The 7,060-nt window shown below is 43.5% G+C and overlaps 1 pseudogene; it reads left to right on the top strand.

Annotated features, from left to right (window-relative positions):
* The first annotated feature begins 5,167 nt into the window (after positions 1 to 5,167).
* Positions 5,168 to 6,557, top strand: LOC114617906 (annotated as a pseudogene).
* The last annotated feature ends 503 nt before the right edge of the window (positions 6,558 to 7,060 follow it).

Genomic DNA, 7,060 nt, shown 5'->3' with positions numbered 1-7,060 from the left:
TTCTGGGTTAATCATAAGTGGTTCAAGGACGCACAGACTCTTTGTGATTTTGTGAAGGTAACATGACCATGGAAACCAAGAGACTTAAATTCTAGTTCCTATGCTGCAACTAGTTCATGAACTTCGGCTGTGAAATATGGGGTTATGCTAAGTTTGACCTAAAAACACTGTTTAATCTTGCTGATCTATCTGATCTGATGATGTACCACAAGGTTCATAAACATAGGCAAGAGAGTGAGATATATTCACTTCCTATCTTTGTGGCACTCACAACATAGCAACAGCACAGCAAGCACAAACATGCAGACACTCAAGCAGACACTACCTAGGATCTGTGCTTTCTGATAAGAAGAACAGCAAAAAATGGTATTGGGGACATATTCTGGAAATCATAAAAGATAAGTAGGGGTTATATGGGCAAGGCACAGAGGAAGAAGCATATATCAGGGCTATCAGGCTATTTAAGATGTAGTGGCTGATTTAAAGAAGACAAGACATCCACAGGACCTGAACACAGAAGTAGGTAAGAGGCTTAAGGAACATGGCCCATGCAGGGGCCTAGGTCTCTCTGACCCATACACACACACACACACACACACACACACACACACACATCAATAATAGGGCAGTGAAGATGTGAACACCTCCCATACTCCTCAAACACACTTACTGTGATGCTGGCTTTAACATCATCATTACACTCACCCTAAGAGATAACACAAGATTGTAAAACCTCAGCATCCTACCCTTGGATGCCAGGACCTGTTGCACTGTCAACAGTTGGAACTAAGAATGGAATTAAGATGCTTTGGCGTATATATCTATAATCTCAGCACTCAGAAGAATGAGGTGGGAGGGTTGTGAGTTCAATACCAACTTCACTTACAAAGTGAGACTCTGTCTCCAGAAAGTAAATTTGAATTATTTATATAAAAAGAATGAAAATAAAAGGTATACCCAGAAAACAATCAAAACCCGTTCATATCATACTATCCATAGGTGCTGTGTCCTAAAGTCTTCTCATAGCATAACATTTCCCTGACACATAAAGAGTCACCAGTCCTTCACTAAAATGTTCATTTTTCAGGAAACTTGAGACCGTGGATGGACAGCATGGCAGAGTTCACTAGGAAAGAGCTTGCGACCTCGTTGCTACTCTCTTCTCATCTATAAATACTCCCAGGTATAAACTCATCATCTACAGCTAGTAAACCTCTTCCTTTACCCTATTACTTAGGTTTCTTATTACGGGAGGTTGTTTAACAAGACACCTGCATATATAGTCACCATCCTGTTGTTTGCTCACTGTGAGTCGGGAGACAACCAAAACTATAAATCGAATATTTTATGTTTACTGTGCTAGGGCATTGTCTTAGGTTTTTTACACACCGTCCTAACTCCTAATGTGGCTATATTACTTCTAAGGAAACGGTTGGTATTGAATGACATCTTAATTATAGGGCTCCGGTCTGATAGGATTGCCTCTTACTTGAAACCCTTCAATCATGGATTCTCAGCCTTCAGTACTAGGAGAAAAAAAAATGTTCTTGAAGTCCTTATTTTTATAGTGCTCCAGGGATCCACATTCCACCCTGCCGCTGGGGTGCTTGGACTGCTTTTACCCTGTGCTGATGTTGTGGGGTGCTGGACTCCAGTGAGGCACTGATACTCCACTCAGAGGGTAGGAAAACGCAGCCTAGAATGTGGGAGGCTGAAGCTGGAGTTCCTTGACTCCTGAACACCCAGTTGCCGCTGGAAAACCTCACAGAGGAGTTGGGAACAGCAAGTCAGGGGTCCCCAGACCTGTGATGAGGAACCCCAGGTCAGGGGCTCCCAAACTACTGAACATCCAGGTACATCTGGGTCCCAGGGAGTTGGGAATGGAGTCAGGGGCCGAGGTCGGAGGACTACAAGGAGTGGGAGAATAGGGAACTCTGGCTTGGCTCATTAGTAAAATCCTTAGCTTAGCAGTGGCTGTCTGGGAGCTCAGAGAAGCCATCTGCGGGAGACTTAGGCTGTGACTCTGGAGACAAAGACCTTCTCCGTGCTCCCCATGATGGTTTTGACGGAAGAGAGTTCTGTGTTACAAACTGTTTATTGATTGTTCATCATGGAAAACGAGTGCATACCTCCTTCTTAAGGTGGAGCAGAGATTAAATACCTTTTTCAGGAAGGAAAGTCCGAGAAGGGAAGCTTATTGCCTAAACCCTCAGGCCTCTAGAGATCTCATTAGCATGAAGAACTCTGTTTTGGGGTTATGTGACCATAGGTCAGGTTTCCTTATGTGGGAAGCGTGGCACATGTTCCAGGCCAGGAAGCTGGCAGGGAGCAGGGAGCCGCCTACAGAGACTCTGAAGCCGCTCAACCTACCAAGTTTCCTGGCACAGTCCACTGTCTCACAGTCCTCTGTGGGCAGATAACAGTGAGCCTGCCCAGTGTTCAACTGTCCCCATCCACTGGGTGGTTCTTCTCTTTCTATCCTTATAAATCTGCAATGAACATTAAAGTGGCTAAGGTCAGGGGTCCACAGGACAGGGGTACTCTAGAGGTGAAATTCAAAATAAATAAATAAACAAACAAACGAATGATTGAATGAGAGTGATATGGTGAAGCTTCGGGGGGTTCCTATGAGTTGGCATTTGAGTTCAGGTCTGAGTGAGGATGTACCAGCTATTCAGAGTCCTGAGGGATAATGAGCCAGCATAAGAGCCCCTGCAGTGGACATGAGCTTGGCACACTGGCTTTCTGTGGCTTCTTTTAACAAGTTGCCACATATAAAATATTAAGGGCAAACCCAGTGTCTTGCAATAGCACACACTAGTTATCTCACAGATAAAGCTAATGGTGTGTCTCCTGCTTTACTCCAATCCAGAATATAAGATTCAAAAAGTGAAGGGCTTGGTCCATCTAATTCCCTGATGTATCCTCAGAGTCTGAAGCCTAGACTTGAATATCTGTCGACTAATTCTCTAGCTGAATGCAAAACATGATGAAATAAATTATGGTACTTGTTCTTGACATAAAGATGAATAAAATATATAAGTGTGTTTATAAGGTCATGTTAAGCAGGAAAGGGCAAGATATAAACTACATTTAAATATAAGGAGAAAGATGACAGGGAGAACATATCTGCATGTGTTAGTATTGGCTTCAGGACAGCTGGGAGTGGGTTTCTTTTGGTTCCCCTGCCCCTTTAATGCATTACCAACTTTTTCTGTAATAAGCATCTCTTCTCTTTATAATAGTCAAAGGTTTGGATTGCAAATAGTTCAACCAGGTGATGTCAGGTGATGGCTAACCCACAGCTGAGTACTGTTTCCCACTCAGGAGTCTCACCAAACTCCAAGACTGATTCTGGTATAGCCATCTCTGAAGTCTTCTGACCCCCTCCCCTCCCTGAGCCTCCCTTCTTATGATAGGGAACAGGAATCAACAGAAACACTTGGATATTCTATATTATATGGATACATTGAAACTCTGTATTATAAAAAGAAAACTCCATTGCATGTCATTAATAGCACGCCCATATTGTTAATGGGCTATTTGTTCTGAGTTACCTTCCCTCTCCCCCAGCCCATATGCCCTTAGAAATCAGCAGAAACTAAACTCCACATTTTAAGAAGTGCCTGATCTCAGGCATCCAGAGGGTGAAGAAACAACCCAAGAGATGACAGTGAGTAGACACAAGTCTCAGAACTGAGGCTGATCATCTGACCAGAGGACAAGCCCCAGCTCCAGAATGACTGACTGCCTTTGTTCCCTCCTCCTTCCTCCCTATGTAACCTGACAGCTACAAGACAGATCTCCAGGATGGAGACCCACCATCTTCTCATATTGCCAGTTCTCCGTGTCTAGCAAGCACAGTTTTGGAGTCGATTGATTCTTGTCTGGCTTCTCAACTAATTTGCTTTCCTTTCTTGTGTCTATATCTTGTCTTTAGTTCTAATGTCAAGCCCAGATTCATTACCCCTGTGGCTTCAACTCTTTGGATCCAGAAACCTAATTAACTCTGTTTGTCATCCTTGGGCTGTCTTTGAAGTAACAAAGAAGTAGATGCTCTTTGTATCACAAGTGAGTTATAGTTTCAGTTAGGGTCTGTAGTCTCAATAGTCTTTTCTTATTGCCCTGGGGCTGCACTTCAAATATGTTTGTGCATTAGTACAACATCATTCTATCAGGTCTCCCCATTAATTGAGTCTCTGTGCCCCACAAAATTCAGCAAGACCATTTAAATGGATTAGTTGAAGCTAGCGGAGGATATCGTTAAACATAAGCCACACCTTTCTCAGAGGGACCCCAGTTTATAAAAACCAAACCCCTCCTCAGCAACCATCAATCATGTTTGCTCCTGCTGTGCGTGCACATCTTTTCAGGTGATACCCAGTGGAGGACCCCAAAGGGCTGCTATGCCCTGGCTGAGCCTTTCTGTATGCTGCTGTCTACTAAGTAACATTCTGCGGTTCCTCTAGGATCAAAACATCCTGACTAATACATGGTGCCCCAGGAAGGGAATTTATACTTGACATCCTATTGCCCCCCAGTTGAGTTCCTGTTTTTTTCCTGAGTTTGTATTTTTCCTTCCCTGGCTTGGTGTATATATATTGAACCTGCTCAGTAAAAGTTTTGGCATTCTTTCACAACGGATGACCCGAGTTTGAGTATTTCTTTAATCCCCTAGGCCTACGCCTGAGCTCGGTACCGCAGGCAGTGCCAGAGCTGTCAAGTGGAGGTTCACTGAGAATAGAAAAGAGAGGAGAACCTGAGGGGGATCCGTCCTGGAAGAGGCCAGCCAGGTGGCTCAGTGAGTGGAACGTATTGGAGAAGCAGTGTGGGATCAAACTGAAAGCAGTAAGTAGCACTAAGAGAATTTGACCATTTGATTGTGCCATGGGAATTAGGAGTTCCTCCCTACAAGTAGTGGCACAGGATGGTGCAGCTAAGAAATCCTTGCATGAGGTGGAGAATAGCTCCAGTTCTGAGGATGAGGGAGAAATTTTAGAAAAGGAAAAACTGAAGAAATACAAGGTCAAAAAATTGGTACAGGAGCGAACGAGCTACTCAGTCCGGGATGGCACAATGGCCAGGCCGGGGGCATTTCTGCTGCTGCTGCAGCAGCAGTGGCGGCAGGCAGCTGCAGGAGCTGCAGAGGCCAAAGTCTGCACCAACCATGCCGGATAAAAACAAGAAAGAGAAAGAACCATCAAAACTAGTGAAAAGTAGAAAAGCTTCAAAAGAAGGACAAGATACAGCAGAAGTAGAGATAGCCAGCAGGAAAAACAGCCTCAGAGCTGTCCAGTCTTCGACACCTACTAAAATAAAAGTACCAGTCCCTCAGCCAATTGTAGTCCCTGTGAAGAAAGACAAATGGCAGAACTCTTCACAGTTTAATGCCAGCAATAATAGAGAACTGCAAAAATTCCCATCTTTACAAAATGTTCCTCCTGTGGGTCAAGAGAAGCTTTTCATCCAGAAGCTACATCATTGTTGTGTCCTCTTTGACTTTGCTTCTGACCCACTGAGTGACCTGAAGTGAAAAGAAATAAAGCAAGCTGCGCTAAGCGAGATGGTGGAGTATGTCACCCACAACCGAAACACAATCACAGAGCCCATGTACCCCGAAGCCGTCCACACGTTTGCAGTTAATATGTTTTGAACCTTGCCACCCTCCTCCAATCCTACGGGAGCAGAATTCGACCCAGGAGGAGATGGACCAGCCTTAGAAGCAGCCTGGCCTCATCTGCAGCTTGTTTATGAATTTTTCTTAAGATTTTTAGAGTCTCCAGATTTCCAGCCCAATATAGCAAAGAAATATATTGATCAGAAGTTTCTATTGCAGCTTCTAGAACTCTTTAATAGGGAGGATCCTTGGGAAAGAGATTTTCTAAAAACGACCCAGCACAGAATCTATGTGAAGTTCTTAGGCCTGCTCGCTTACATCAGGAAACAGATCAGTAATATATTTTATAGGTTTGTCTATGAGACAGAGCACCACAATGGCATAGCAGAATTACTGGAGATCCTGGGAAGTATAATTAATGGATTTGCCTTACCATTAAAGGAAGAGCACAAGATTTTCCTGTTGAAGGTGTTGCTGCCCTTATACAAAGTGAGGTCCCTAAGTGTCTACCATCCCAAGCTGGCATACTGTGTCATGCAGCTTTTAGAGAAGAACAGTACCCTCACTGAACCAGTGGTAATGGCACTTCTCAAATACTGGCCAAAGACTCACAGTCCAAAAGAAGTAATGTTCTTAAATGAACTAGAAGAAATTTTAGGTGTAATTGAACCATCAGAATTTGTGAAGATTATGGATCCTCTTTTCCGACAGTTAGCCAAATGTGTTTCCAGCCCTCACTTCCAGGTGGCAGAGCGGGCACTCTATAACTGGAATAATGAGTATATCATGAGTTTAATCAGTAACAGTGCAGCAAAAATTCTGCCCATCATGTTTCCATCCTTATACCACAATTCTGAGCCCTCCTGGGATACGTCCTGCTTTCTCTCTAACTCCTACTGGAGAAATCCTTAGTTCTGCTTTTCCTGTCTATTGTCTGTCCTTGGCATGCCAATCTGTTAATTGTCTGTTTTTGTTTCGTTGTTTTATGTTTTTAAAAAGGTGTTTATTGTGTATGATTAAAAATTCAACTTTGATAATTTGGTTTAACTAGTAACTCAGGGCTGGAGAGACGGCTCAGCCGTTAAAGGCCAGGCTATAGTGGAAAGAGCACACTTAACTTCGAAAAATTATCTTGAAAAAACAAAAAAGGGGGAGGTTACCTCACCTCATGCAAGATTATCCTTTATTTTATATATTTTAAATTTTTTATTAGTGGTTAACAATGCATTGTCTGCAGCAGACAGACATTGGAAACGAGCCCAGAAGGCACTGGGCTTAGAGAAATGGAAAGGCCCTGACCCTGTATTAGTCAGGGTGAGAGGTTCTGTTTGCGTTTTTTCCTAAAGATGCTGAAACTCCTGTTTGGATTCCTGAGTGTTGTGTGCATCCTGTCACTATGCAGCCTTGCCCAAGTGGAGATCTACTGGAGCCTTGTGAAGAACC

This window comes from Grammomys surdaster, unplaced genomic scaffold (assembly GCF_004785775.1).
Source record: "Grammomys surdaster isolate TR1022 unplaced genomic scaffold, NIH_TR_1.0 139, whole genome shotgun sequence".
In the NCBI taxonomy this organism is placed as follows: domain Eukaryota; kingdom Metazoa; phylum Chordata; class Mammalia; order Rodentia; family Muridae; genus Grammomys; species Grammomys surdaster.
Note: the sequence above shows the minus strand (reverse complement) of the source record. Positions and strands in the feature narration are given on the sequence as shown.